The sequence below is a fragment of the Diabrotica undecimpunctata genome, chromosome 8, assembly GCF_040954645.1.
Source record: "Diabrotica undecimpunctata isolate CICGRU chromosome 8, icDiaUnde3, whole genome shotgun sequence".
In the NCBI taxonomy this organism is placed as follows: Eukaryota; Metazoa; Arthropoda; class Insecta; order Coleoptera; family Chrysomelidae; genus Diabrotica; species Diabrotica undecimpunctata.
In genome coordinates, this window is record NC_092810.1 from 59,634,607 (window position 1) to 59,650,362 (window position 15,756).

General features: G+C 33.9%; 1 protein-coding gene across 1 annotated transcript in view; it reads left to right on the forward strand.

Annotated features, from left to right (window-relative positions):
• LOC140447605 (methyl farnesoate epoxidase-like) overlaps positions 1 to 15,756 on the forward strand; it is a 221,312-nt gene that overhangs the window by 170,245 nt on the left and 35,311 nt on the right. The window lies entirely within an intron of this gene.

The window sequence follows — 15,756 nt, forward strand, 5'->3', positions numbered from 1 at the left end:
AGAAATCATGGACAGTTTAGTGAAGTTAATTAATTTCATGAGATCTCATTTTACTCTTCAGCACCGACATTTCAAGGAGTCTCTTTCTGAATGTAATTTAGCATATTCTGACTTACTACAACACAATAATGCTCGTTGGTTAAGTAAAGGTTAAGTTATTGAACGTTTCTGGCTAATAAAATAACATGTGATGTCCTTACAAAATAAAGATACGCAGAGAACCAGGGCATATTTTTTGGTATATAACAAACAGGCGCAACATGATGGTTGTCGCTTTTCTAAAAAATATTTTAAAATATTTGAATGCTCTTGACACAGAGTTAAGGAAATGGAAAATTAGTATGTGATCTGATATAAAGCATGTCTTCTTTTCGTCGTAAGTTGGATGTCTTTGAAAAAGGTATTGCACAACAATAATTCATTTTTATATGAAGACGGTTGCGTTTCGATTTAACTTAAGTCTCTTACCACTCCCTAACACGTGTTTCTGGGTCGACCCGTCATCAGAGAGAGTTTGTAAGAAGACTCAAACTAAATTAAAACGCACCGACTACTCTGGCAATTATAGGAAAAACAATTACCAAAGTATGCTACTAGAGACCTCTAGTGAGGAAATATGAAGTTAAATGTGTCGATAGCAATTAAAGTAAATTGTATACCCAAGCTTAATCAAGCAATTCAGAGCGATGCTGGGAATATTTATATTCCACTATGCATCAACAATTTACCCATATAAATTACCATCATTTTTGTACTCATTGCGTCGAGTAAGGACAATAAATATACGAAGACGGTTGCGTTTCGATTTAATTTAAGTCTCTTACCACTCCCTAACACGTGTTTCTGGATCTACTTCTGGATCTACCCGTCATCAGAGAGAGTTTGTAAGAAGACTCAAACTAAATCAAAACGCACCGACTACTCTGGCAATTATAGGAAAAACAATTACCAAAGTATGCTACTAGAGACCTCTAGTGAGGAAATATGAAGTTAAATGTGTCGATAGCAATTAAAGTAAATTGTATACCCAAGCTTAATCAAGCCATTCAGAGTGATGCTGGGAATATTTATATTCCACTATGCATCAACAATTTACCCATATAAATTACCATCATTCTTGTACTCATTGCGTCGAGTAAGGACGATAAATATACGAAGACGGTTGCGTTTCGATTTAAGTTAAGTCTCTTACCCTACCATGTTAAACACGTGTTAGGGAGTGGTAAGAGACTTAAATTAAATCGAAACGCAACCGTCTTCGTATATTTATCGTCCTTACTCATGGTACAATGAATACACAAGGTATGATACATAATGTTCCAAAATCGGTTCGCTTTCGCGCATGACGTAGTCAAGAACGCTTATTCCCGCAACATTTGAATGTAGTTGTATAGGAAAGACTTTTAATTTTAAGTTTTTTTTATATAATTTGGCTAATTTAATTATAGTAATTATAAAGAGATAATAAAATTATGTTATTATAATATTTATCCTTTATAAAACATAGATATCCTTTATAAGACAAGTTTTAATTATCTTTTATTACACGTAGGTACAGGTTAATTAACTTATACTCCAGAGTTCGATATTTCAGATGTTTAAAAAGATACAGAAAAGTGGTAATGGAGGTACACAAAATTTGTACGTATATATACCTACTGAACTAAACACAAAATCAAAATAAATAATGACAAAGTCAACTTTATTTATATCGAATGAGCTAGCTGGCCATCGAATATGAGTGTAGTGAGGGCACACAATATTGCACAACATTTAAAATGACATTTTTGTAATATTCACACCTAAAATTATCTTGGTATTGTTTATAATAATGATAACATTGTATATTTTAATAATGATAACATGATTTAACAAAGAAAAATATGTTATTTTGGAAGATGCTAAATTGATTTCCTCCGAAACAGTTCTTATTGCAAATTGCATAGCAGGCTGAGGCTAGTTTCTTACTTAACAAATCGATATGAAAAAACCATTTAAGGTTTCATGACTAATAATTAATAAAAATAAAGATTTAGACTTACGTCGTTGACCTAGAAGTAGTAAGAAGCTGCTCAACATACTTTTTGGACTCTCTGTGTTCGCCTCCTTGTACGCGTTTCTTTTGGTTGGTTAAAAGGGTAGCCGATGTTGATTTAGGCAAATAAAGACTAGGTACTGCCTCAGGTTTGAGTTTTAGACCCTTTTTAGAAACGTAATTTAAAAGTTCCTGTTGTAGATTTCTTTGGTAATCTTCAGTTGTAAAATGTGTATAACAAATTCTTGCAGTATTACAATTAAAATTATCCTTTCTACAACAAGATATAATCCACAGTTTTCTGGTCACACTATCTTTAGGAAATGTATGAAACCTAAAGATTTTATCTTCATTGTCACTATTGCAACAAGCAATTGCACAGCGTACTTTGAAAAAGGTACAAAACCAGATAGACAATGGCAAATAAAAACATTCAGTTTTACAAAAAAATACTATACAGTATAAATAAATAGTAACTAAACACCATTTGTATAAAGAAACATATATAAGCATAAATCTAAATTATTTTTCTATTATAAAATACATGACTCAGTCAGTATTGAGTTACTTTAAAATATATTTATTATCTCATAACTTGCAATTTGCAATAGTCACCATTGATAACCGATATTATTGTTGAACTTTTGTTTTTATACAAGCTTTCTGTCTTGCCGGTGTAAAGTCGTCTGAAGTCGATATTTATTGTGTTTTGCGTTTGAACTAATTTGTGTCTTATTTTCATATTATTATATTGTTTGATAAGTAAATTTTGCATATAGTAATCGGTAGGTTATAGTAATGTGTATATTTTTTATTTTACTAAATTTCATTATAACTCATCTAAAATACCATATTGAATTGTAAAACAGATTTTTCTCTATTGTACTCTATTTTGTTTTTATTTCAGTAAAACTGCTTGGAAGTAAGTGACAGTGAATCAGAATAAGCAAATCTACTACTATTTACCTATTCACAGTATTTCCTCTGCAGAAAATTTTTAAATTTCAAGGGATTTGCGTACAAAAAGAGTACTTATATTATTAGTATATGTATGAAAACAAAAATAAATATTTCGCCTGAATCTCTAGGAGAAGTAAAGGTTTTACGCTACTGAAAATATATTTTTTATTCAATTATAACCAAAACAAAACATTTAAAAAAAAATAGATCACTTTTTAACCATAATTTCAAAATTAATGTATACGTTAAGCTGTAATAATGGGTTCGAGGTTGTTCAGGCGATCTTAACTACGTCACACTCCTGGGCCAGCTGTCAAATGTCATGCGCAATATCATACCTTGTGTATTCATTGTACCATGGTCCTTACTCGACGCAATGAGTACAAGAATGATGGTAATTTATATGGGTAAATTGTTGATGCATAGTGGAATATAAATATTCCCAGCATCGCTCTGAATGGCTTTATTAAGCTTGGGTATACAATTTACTTTAATTGCTATCGACACATTTAACTTAATAATTCATTTATTTTCCAACTATTCTTGAATATATTAAAAATAAGAAGTACTCCGAAGAAGACATTGCAGTGTTCGTAAAATTTCTGGGCGATCTTAGGAACGAATTTGCTTCAAGATTCCAAGACTTTACATAGGTAAGCAAACTGTCTTCATTTCTAAAATCACCATTTGAAGTTGATGAAGTGGCAGAATGGACAGATGTGGCTGCTAAGCTGTTTAATATGTCAAAAGCATTACTTCAAATGGAGATTATTGAAATACAAAAAGATTTGTTCTTGCACGTTTATAAATCGGTATCCGCCAAAGAATTTTGGGCCAAACAAAATATGAAAATTGCAGGCAACTAGCAATAAATTTGGCCATTATGTTTGGCTCAACGTATATGTGCGAAACGTCTTTTTTAAAATGAATTTTTTGAAAAACAAATATAGCTTCCGATTAACGGACGCCCACCTCGAAGATACACTTTGAATTTGTTGTTCGACTCGAGAACCCGACCACAAACAACTAGATTAAGACCATCGATGCAATTTTTCCCATTAATTTAAGGTCTTTTGTTTTATCATTAAGAATGTACCAAAATAATAAACATCTTGTCATTAAATGTTATCATTTGTTTTTTTTTCTGGACCCTGTTCAAATTTTCTTCTATTATCCAGAACACACATAAAATTACTTGCCAACCTAAGTCCCCAACATTCCTCAATGTATATTCAATTTTTGCATAAAAAATGAAATAAAGTGTAACAAAGTATATGAAATGTTAACAAAGGCCTATGGTAACCATGCTATGAAATAAAACAAGTATTTACGCGTGGTATAAGCGTCTCAAAAGTCCGAATAGCTGTGATGATTGCCGACCTCCGCCGCGGAGGTGACACTTGAAGAAGAAGAAGAAGCGGTTTAAAGATAGCTGTAAGGACGTTGAAGCCCGTGACACCTCATCATATCAAGAACTGATGAAAATGTAAATTGTAAGATAAATGCTGGGAGTTTGATCGTGAGCTTCATCAGATGTTCATAGATTTTAAACAAGCATTTGATAGAGTATGCAGGGCCAGAGTGTGGACAGCGATGCAGGAACTTGGCTTTCCAAAAAAAAATTAGTCAGATTGATACCGATGTGTATGGAATGGTTACGATGTAAGGTGAGAGTTGGATAAGAATACTCGGAGATATTTGAAATAAACAATGGACTAAAACAGGGAGATGCACTTTCACCACAACTCTTCAACTTTGCTCTGGAACACATAATCAGAAGTGCAAGAATCGAAAAACCGAATACAGTATTTCATCGAGAAGGACCAAACCTACTACTGGCATTTGCAGACGATATCGATCTAATAGGAAACACACGATTAAGGATGAAGGAGACTTTCGTGAGGTTCGAGAAGGAAGCAGAGAAGATGGGGCTCCATATCAACGAAAACAAGACGAAATATATGTATATGAACCGCAGTAACCAAAGCAGAGACAGAATTGGTCAAAACATCACCATCGATGACTTTAACTTTGAGCGCGTTAGAGAATTCAAGTATCTTGGAACAACAATAACTGAAGACAATAACGGATCACATGAAATAAATAACAGGATTCAGGCCGGCAACAGATGTCTTTTTGCCCTCCAAAACCTTATAAAATCGAAACAACTAACAAGACGTACGAAGATACAGGTCTATAAAACAATCATACGACCCGTTGTGATGTATGGAAGCGAAACGTGGACGATAACAAAGGCAAACGAAGAGAGACTATGTGTTTGAAAAAGAAAAATCCTAAGGAAGATCTTTGGCCTTGTGCTGGATGAAGTATCAGGACAATATAGGATAAGAACTAACAAAGAGCTCGAAGAACTTTACCCAGACGCCAACATTATAAAATAAATAAAGTCCAGAAGACTCCAATGGGCAGGACACCTCAGACGACACTCTGACAAACGAACAGTAAGAGTGGTGTGGGAGGAAGTCCCAACTGGAAGGAGACCACGCTGACGCCCTCATCTCCGGTGGCGAGATAATATAGCAGGAGACCTAAGCACTATGGGCGTGGAGAAATGGATGGAGGTTGCTTAGGACAGAAAACAGTGGAGGCATGTTGTCGAGTCGGCTAAAACCCAGGAAGGGTTGTAACACCACGGAGTAAGTAAGTAAATGGTTATGAACGACCATCAAATCACAATCAGAGAAGTCGCTGATGAAGTTGGCATATCAATTGGCTCATACGATGACAATAATTTTTCAAACGTTTTAGGTATAAAACGCGTGTCAGCAAAAATTGGTTTAAATCATTGAATTTTGAACAAAAACAGCGGCGAATTGAAGTTGCTGAAGAGTCATTTAATGACGTAAACGACGATCCAGATTCACTCAAAAGGGTTATAACAGGTAACGAAACCTGTTTACGGATATGACGTCAAAACTAAGGTTCAATCGTTCCAGTGGAGGTATTCTGGTTCGCCAAGACCAAAAAAGGCTCGACAATTGCTGTCGAATGTGAAGGTTATGCTCACTGTGTTCTTTGATTTTAATGGCATAGTACACCATAAAGTTTTGCCACGAGATCAAACAGTTAATAATGAGTACTACCTACAAGTTCAACACTATTTGTGTGAAGCAATCCAAAAAAACAGACCGGATTTGCGGAAAAACAACTCATGGCTTTTGTATCATGATAATGCACCAGCTCATACTTCACTGCTTGTTCGTGAATTTTTGGCCAAAAACGTTACTGTAATTATATCCCAGCTTCCATGTTCGCCAGACATGGCTCCATGTGATTTTTCTTATTTCCAAAAGTAAAAAAACTTCGTTTAAAATTGAAAAATATAATAAAGGAGGGCCGTAGTTTTACAAGGATAGAAGACATTAAAAGCGCATCGTTGATAGGACTAAAGGCTATCTCAAAGATTGAGTTTGAGAAGTGTGTCAAGGATTCAACATTAATGTAGACCAATAAGTAAATATTGTTTTATAAAACAAAAATTCCGGGTATTTTTTGAACACACATTATAATCAACTGATTTTGTATGATCCCCACATATTTTATGGTGTCTAAAAAAGAATAATTAACATAAGTAGCATGATAATTAAAATACAATAATAATATGAAAGACTATCAAATTAAAAAATACTATTATTTTATTCTTAACCTCGTATATTGTGGATCAATATAAGTGCTTATTTTTGTTGTTTACAAAAATTTAAAGGCTGCGCCAAAGTAACGCACGGGAGAAACGTTATAATAGGAAAAATGTTGAGTGAAAATGAAAGTGCAGTAAGTGCATCAGAGTGAATGTGCACGTGATTACGTAACCTAAAGTAATAGATACGCAGGATATTTTTTATAAACAACTACCAAAGGTATGGATTTATATAAAAATGCTTAATATTTTTTACTAAATTAGTTAAATAAAAAGTATTCCATTTTTTTATGTTAATTTTTAGAAATGTTTGTAAGTTTTTAATATTCTAACTTATTCTGTATAGTTCTTGTGTCTATTTTCCTCTTCTTTATTTATGATTTCCTTTTTCTATGTACTTAAATTTTTCTTGTTCTTATTTTACCTTTATTCATTTTTCCCTTCCTAATTCCTACGTTAAAAAAAATTGGTATTACTTAACATATTTTAGCATAAAAGTATATTAAAGACCATAACGCTAAGGTAAAAGTATAAATATACAATAAAAATACAATATTTTTATATTTTTATTCTTTTTATATCAGCATACAAGACATTTCTTAAGTTTTATTAGCAAGACACTCGCATTATAGTAAAAATTTCTATTTCAGTTTTAAAAAATGGTTTTACTGGAAAGACTAGTCAAAGATTTGACGGTAATAATATACATTTTATATGCATAGATTTGTTTGAAATTTGGACAGTAGTAGTTCTCTGGGAGGGGTTACCAAGTTTATCAAAAAAAAACATGGTAGTCGCTAGAATAGTGAATTTAACTTAAAAAAACTTTAAACAAATCCATACATATAAACAGAATTCTCATCAGAAAACCGTCAAATCCTGGACTACTTGGATATATTTAAATAATTATAAAGTTATTTCATACTCTAGCAGCTTGCACTTGTAATAATGAATGTCATTGTCACGTCAGTCTTTAAAAGATTACATTACATTTTTATAAAGAGGTTCTGAAACTGTTTTCTTGCGAAATATGTAATTCATCGCCTCCAATTATTAAGATTTACAGATTAATATAGCTATTGATACAAATTGTATTTATTTTTTTTTATTTTAAAAATGATTTTCTAATTGGAAATCAAAAGCGAAACGTCAAAACAAATGTAAGATGTAATTCTCAATCAACTAAACCCCATATAAAATAATATTTAATTTTTAATACCTACTAAACTATACACCTCTATTTAAAAGTAAATCCTCCATTTATCGGTCACGAATATTGTCAGAACAAACTTTGCGAGGCACTGGGGGAATACCGACAGAAGTGAATACTTCTTATAGCGCGTTATATGTGGGTTCATGAAATTTTGTGTCTGCTTATCACAGAATTGTTAATATGTTTTTATAATAACACCACACATTTAAGTTCTTTAAAATTTATAAATCTTATTTTTTTTTAAATTGTGTTTAATGATTTTAGGAATTTTCAAAATTCGTTAAATATAATATAGAATTTATTCATCATTATCATTATCTTGTATTTATGTTTCATTTCTGCATTTTGATTATTATTATATTTCATCATAATGGATTTAAAAAAAAAACAAAAAATAAATAGACGTGAAGATAGTCACGGTGCTAGTGACATCAATCAAAAGGAGTATATATAACTATTCTCCTTACAATATCATTATATTTTTCCCCTTTTAAATCTTCGTTGGATTTCTACAAATATTTCTAAATCAATATTAGCCAAATCGATCCAGTCGTTCTCGAGTTGTTACAAAAAAGGTTTACAAAAATAAAATGACGTTTGTTAAAATGCCTAAGCCAGTTTTATTGTATTGTTCATTTTTGGGAGTAAGAAGCCAGCTTTGTACTGGCTCCTAATTATCCTAGGTATACATACTCGTCTACTGTCTCAAGTACAGTAATGTTTAGAACGATGTCGTCTGCAAATCTTGAGGTATTCTCCATCAATGAGTGCCAGTTTGTGTTGCCAGTGCATTTTTCTGAATATTTTTTTTATCCATTCTTATAATATAAACATCTAGGAACTAAATGGTCACTTCCGGCAGAGCGCCGCATATTGGAAGAAGCTTAATAAAACCTGGTTGTCGCCCAGTATCTGGAATAAACCATCCTTAGCTTTGGCTGGGTCGTGGTCACAGAATAACTAATACGAACAAGCAGGAAGAGCTAACCTCCTCTATCAGAAGGTCTCACGACTCTCAAACAGAATTTATTGAATAACTGTGTTACTAAAAAATTTATTTGCAGGAGGTCATATCTAAATAAACAATAGTGTTTTTTTTTATTAAACGCATCGACCTCTGAGGTTATTAGCGACATATATATGTATTTTCTGCCGCGTATGTAATAATATTAGTAAAAGTGTTGGAAGTTTCATTTATATCACTGTTTTCAAAACTGGTTTTTAGTGATTCTATGTTTATTTCTATAGTGTCAGCGTATTTATTCCAATTAGCTTTATTCAGGTTTCAGCTTGGGACTGGTTGGTAATCAGACGTAATGTTATCAGAAACTTTAGAAATTTTTATTGGGTAATGGTCGCCCCCATGTATAAACAGGGTAAAGGATTTCAGTCAAACCTGATTGAAAGAGTTGGGTCCCAAATCGATAGATCAGTTGCCGATGTTATACCAGTATGTACATTAAATCTAGTTGGTCTTTCATTATCTCTCCTTATTACTTTTGCTCTTGTCAGGGCATGGTGAGACTCTAAATATTATTAGCTTGCTGTTTCATTGGCTGTGCCATATGGACGACTTCATGTAGAATTTTCCCACCAGAGTCTTCATTTGGTTTGCCCATCGTGTTGGAGATCTTCCTCTTACTCTTAGGCCTTCTACCTTTCCTTCTGCTATCAATAGTTCCATGGTCCCCATTCTTCTCGCTATGCAGCCGAAGTAAATTAGGTATGCTCGTCCAAATGTAATAGGTTGGTTATAAGTTCTATCCAGGACACGCGTAGAATTCTTCTCTATACCCACATTATTTCTATTGATTTTTTTGAGGGTCCATATTTTAACTGTGTATGTAGCAATGGAAAAAATAAAGGCATTGGCCAACCAGAGCTTAGTGTTCCTTTTACTGTTCGATTTTTCCATATTTTAATTAGTTTAGCCGGTTGGGGCCATTGCTAGTTTACGCTTGATTTCTAAGAAGCAATCGCCATTGTTGGTTATCGGGGAGCCCAAGTATATAAATCTGTCTACCACCACAAAATTCGCCACTCGAGGTATTGTAGTAGATTATTATTGGCTCTGTCTACGATCATTGTTTTTGTTTTTCCGGTGTTGATCTTAAGTCCGAATTTTTCACTTATCCGGCTTAACAGTTCAGTGATGGTAATCATTTCGTCTTCATTCGCTGCTAGAATAAGTGTGTCATCAGGGTATCGCACAGGTTGCTAATTTTTTGGTTCCTATAGTGATTCCTCCATCCCATCCGTCTAGTACTTTTCTCGTTATATATTCAGAATATATGTTGTATAATATTGGTGATAATATGCAGCCCTATCTAGTTTCCTTCTTTGTTTTGAACGCGTCCGAATATTATACTCCGTGAATTTTAACTTTCGCTGAGTTTTTATCATACAGGTTTCTTATTAGGTTTGCTAGGTGATTAGGTACTCCATTATTTTCCATTATACTACCATTTTACTGGAGGGGAGGGGATCCCAGTTTACTAAATCAAAAGCCTTTGCGTAATCTACGAAACAGAGCAGCATCGGGATGTTTTGTTTTCCCGCTTTTTCTATTATCTGTCTGGTGTTCAGTATCTGGCTCATTGTTCTTCGGCTATCTCTGGAAGTAGAAAGTTGTTTAGCCATTCATTGATTATATGTAGCAGGACTTTGCATATTTGAAGAATGGGTTCAATAGTTCTGTAATTGCTGCATACTGTTAGTAATCCTTTCTTGTAGACAGGAATAAAAAGGTTAATTCGCACCACTCATCAGGCCATTCATCTGTGATCCATATCATATTGTATCCAGTATTATATCTACGTTTTTTGTGTTCTGAGACTCATGCATTTTTCGAAGTGCCTTTGTACAGTTCTGAACAGTAATTTTTTCATGTTTCTGCACTGCTCTCTATGTAGATTTTTACTTCTCCATTATGGTCTTGAATGGCTTAAAGTTTTGACTTAAACTCTCGGGACAAATATTTAACTCTTTTAAATAGTTCATGGCGGTTTGCATGTTGCTCCACTTCTTGACACACGTTATTTATATGGTTATTTTTATCTCTGGTGGACATATCTTTTGTTCTCCTGTTTAGTTCCGCTATTTCTTGAATGTGGCTTCCTGTTTTAGTGGTATGTTGTAGCATTATTCTTCTTTTATCCATTAATTTCAAGGTTTCCCCTGATATCCGTTGTTTGTTCTTTTCAGTTTTAACTGGTGTGTATTATTTTTTCGCTGAATATATCCACATTTTTATTCCATTCTACATTTTATTTATGTCTTCTATTTGTGATTTTTCTTTGTTTATTGTTTATCAGTTTCATCTGAAATTGTTCTGTTGTCTGATGTATTTTTTGAGTTGTATGTATTTTGAGTCAGCAGTTCATTTTTAGCAGTTTAAGATCTAATTCATAGTATGCTCCAGGCATAGCTTTTACATTTAATACTGAGGTTTTCCATCTTTTCCGTACGAGTATGTAGTCGATTTGATCTTTATGTTCTTTATTTGGACTATTTCAGGCTCAGAGCCGTCTTGGATGGTATTTGTAAAGTGTTAAGTGTGTCTAAGTTATCGCTAGATTGCTTTCACTGACTAACTATAGGAGATGTTCTCCCCTGTTGTTTCTAATGCCCAAGCCAAATGACCCGACAATATCTCTTAAATGTAGTTTATTTTCAGTTTTTTCCTAGCTTTAAAGTCTCCAATAATATACAGTGGCTCTTTTTGTGGGATTTTCTTTAAGGTGTTTTCTATGCTGTTGTAAATGTCGTCAACTTCTTCATTTGGGCATCTGTTTTGGGTATATATAACTGAATTACATGGAAATTTTCTGGTTTTGCTTCTAATGTTATATTTATGAGTATGTAACCTCTGTTTTCAGATCCTGATATATAGATCGTGTGGTTTTTTTGTTTTAAAATGTCCTTGATCTCTTGAGTGTGTCGCTGCAAGACCCTATATGTTTATATTTTGTCCTATTAGCTCTTTCTTTACTATGTGAAGTTTTGCGGTTTTAAGAAGACCTCTGACGTTCGATGTTCCTATATTCATCGATTTTCTACTTTGAGCTTCTGTGTTTGGCTTTTTCTTCTAGTCGTCCATTTACTACGAGTGATCTGGTTGCTCGCGCGTTCATGCCCGGTGACCCATTTCACACTATCTGACCCGAAATCAGGACAGCGCCGGTCGTTACCCAGATTGCATAGCATCTCTCCTTTTTGTGTTACGCTATTCATTCATTTGGAGTGTACTCTCGGGAAGATAATCAGGTGGTTTTCCTTTGTCTGGCTGATCGCAGTGTTACGGCCAGTTATGTTTTGTTCACCCGTGAGTGTCTGTTATCAAGCCAACAGCAGAACTCATTCCACTGCAGCCTCCATACAGTAATAACATAGTTGCTGCCCTATGTCATGCCCTTAGTGGGTCCACGGGTGCTTATTTGGTAAGACCTTATTTATACCTATCTTACATAGCTGTAGGACATTTCTTTATCAGCCAGTGGTCCGTCCGGAGTTTGAGGGCAGCCCCCGTCCGTCCATCTTCCGCGAAGTACAGAATAGCCCCTACTCAATTTAAAACTTCTCCAACACGAAAGCTGGGACGGGCAAGGAGACACGTCTATTATTAAGAATGTTTAAATTTTTTGTTGTTAATATGTCTTCGATTAGTTTGCCCTTGATATTAAAATTTGTTGGGCCCCACATTGGGTGACTATTGAAATCTCCAATTATTAGCCTGGGCATAGGTATTTGTAAGATGAGTGCTTTTAAATCGGTTATGGTGAGAAGTGCCTTTGAGGGAAAAGATAAATTGTTATTCATTATTTTCGCGTTGTGTTAGAATGTTTTCTAACAGAGTGCAAAAGAATTAAATAGGTTATTAAATAAAAATCAAAATGTAAATGACATTACATTTTTAACTAAAATATTTTTTAAGGGTACAAAAACATTTTTTTTTTATTTAAATTCAACTAAATTACAACTAATGATTTAATTCATAATGTACTTTAAAGTAACCAAATTATGCATAACAATTATTTTAAATTAAATGTTCGAAATGCCATCCATCGGTTCCTGCCATGACTTTCTGAAGTAAATACTTAAAAAAACAAAAATAAGTAAAAATAATAATGGACACAAAAAGTTATCTCATAAACACTGACACTTTTTGTCAAATGTTAATTCAAAGAAGTGATATGGCATAGTTACTGTAATATTTATTGACGTAAATGTTTTGATTTTGGGAATTATCATCAGTTGTCAATTGTAATTTTTACTTGTGAATACTAAATTATGGCTCACCTAAATTAAACACAACGCATAGAAATATTAATTCTTAGCGGATGCGAAGATAAAAAAAGAACAGAACGAGGTATGCAATTTATTCAACGCAAAATATCCAGACAGACCCATCAGCCAATCAACAGTAAGTAAAATAGTCCGAAAATTTGGAGAAACTGGGCAAGTTAAACATATTCCAAACGCTGGGCATCCTAAAATTGAAGACAATGTGAAACTTGATATTTTATTAAATGTACATGACAATCCTCACAGTAGTTCAACACAAATGGGTGAATATGCTGGAGTTTCCCAACGATCGGTATTACGAATTAAAAAAAAAAGAAAAATACCATCCCTACAAAATTCAACTAAATCAGGAATTAAACGACGACGATACCGATCGCCGGCTTCAATTTTCTGAAATTATGCAGGATTTATGTATCCGCAATCCACATTTCATCAATCAAATCCTTTTTTCCGATGAATCCACATTTTTTATACATGGTACCGTGAATCGTCAAAATTGCAGATATTGGAGTCAAGAAAACCCACATTGGATGACTGAGTCACACACGCAATATCCTCAGAAAGTAAATGTATAAGCAGGGATCATTAATGACAGAATCATTGGCCCTTTTTTCTTTGAAGAAAATCTAACAGAAGAACGTTATTTAACTTTTTTGAGAAATCAACTTATACCAATAATCCAAATTTACCTAGTGAAAATATCTGGTTTCAACAAGATGGAGCCCCTTCGCATTACGCACGTGAAGTACGTCACTTTTTAAATCATTGCTTTCCCAGTAGGTGGATCGGAAGACGAGGTTTTATAGAGTGGCCAGCAAGGTCGCCAGATCTAACACCTCTAGACTTTTTCCTGTGGGGTTACATAAAATCAAAAGTTTGTCAATAGACCCCAAAACTTACAGAACTTGAAAGATAAAATTAGGCATGAAATGAGTCTAATTACTCCAGAAGTCATCCGCAATGTACTTGATGAATGTGTCCGTAGATTCGCATATTGTCAAGAAACCAATGGATGGCATTTCGAACATTTGATTTTATCATCATCATCAGTGGCATTACAGCTCGTTATGAGCCAAAGCCTTCTTCAGAACAATCTTCCATTCGCCCCTGTCTCTGGCAACTCTTCTCCATGCTTTAACTCCGATGGATTTTAGATCATCCTCTATGTTATCTTGATACCTAAGTTTTGGTCTTCCTCGGGCTCGTCTTCCCACTGGTCCTCTTCGGTCGAAAATTTTTCTGATCGTTGCATCTTCATCTCGCCTAATTACATGTCCTACCCATCGAAGGCGTGCTAATTTAATATATTTTACAACTTCAGGTTCCCCAAAACTTCTATATAACTCAAAGTTGTAGCGCCTACGCCACAAACCCTGTTCTTGGATTCCTCCATATATTTTTCTTAGAATTTTTCTCTCGAAACGTTTAAGCAATTCTTGGTCGTTCTGTGTAAGTGACCACGTTTCAGACCCGTATGTTAACACTGGCCTTATTAGTGTCTTATATATAGTAACTTAAATTTTTCTGGGTAGTTTTGGGGCCATATGTTTCCTCGAGCCATAATAGCACTTATTGGCAAGCACTATTCTTCTTTTAATTTCTTCGCTGACATTGTTGTCTTTGGTCAGCAGAGAGCTCAGGTAGACGAAGATGTCCACACCTTCCAGTTCCAGATCATCAATTAATAGTCTAGGTATCTGGTTGCCTGATCTAGTACAATACATATACTTGATTTTCTGTGCGTTTATTTTTAATCCCATTCCCTTAAGTGCAGACGCCCTTAGTGATCGAAATGCTTCGATCAAAGATTCTGTGGACCTAGCAATAATGTTTATGTCATCTGCATATCCGACCACTTGTACAGATTTATTAAAGATGGTGCCACTCGTATTAATATGGCACTCTCGAATTACTTTTTCTAGTGCAAGGTTAAATAAGAGACACGACAGTCCATCTCCCTGTCTCAGTCCATTTTTACAATGGAAGGGTCTGGAAAAGTTGTTTTGAAATCTAACTACACTCTCTACGCCTGTGAGTGTAAGTTCCGTTAGTTGAACAAGATAAAGCGGCATTTGAAATTCCACCATAGCCTATGGTGGAACATTTAATTTAAAATAATTATTATGCATAATTTGGTTACTTTAAAGTACATTATTAATTAAATCATTAGTTGTAATTTAGTTGAAATTAAATTAAAAACAAAAATGTTTTTGTACCCTTAAAAAAATATTTTAGTTAAAAATGATATGTCGTTAAATAAAGAATTAAATTCTCCTTCAAATGAGGTATCGCATTATACAAATTTCTATTTAAAAAAATATCGGTTATGTCACTACACCCGCACCGGTGACGTCATCCCTACTCCATGTACGTTATAAGATGGGTATTTTATAACAAGACCTGTTTCGGGATTTCCCTCAAAACTCGACGGTTCTCGAAATAATAATAATATTCCATAATTTAGCCGTTCACTGTATAATTAATAATTATATTTTTTTATCTAAAACAGAATTTAGATCGATATATTATTAATTTTTCTTATAAATTGTTATCAATTAATCTATCTAAGTATCTACATATGCGTCT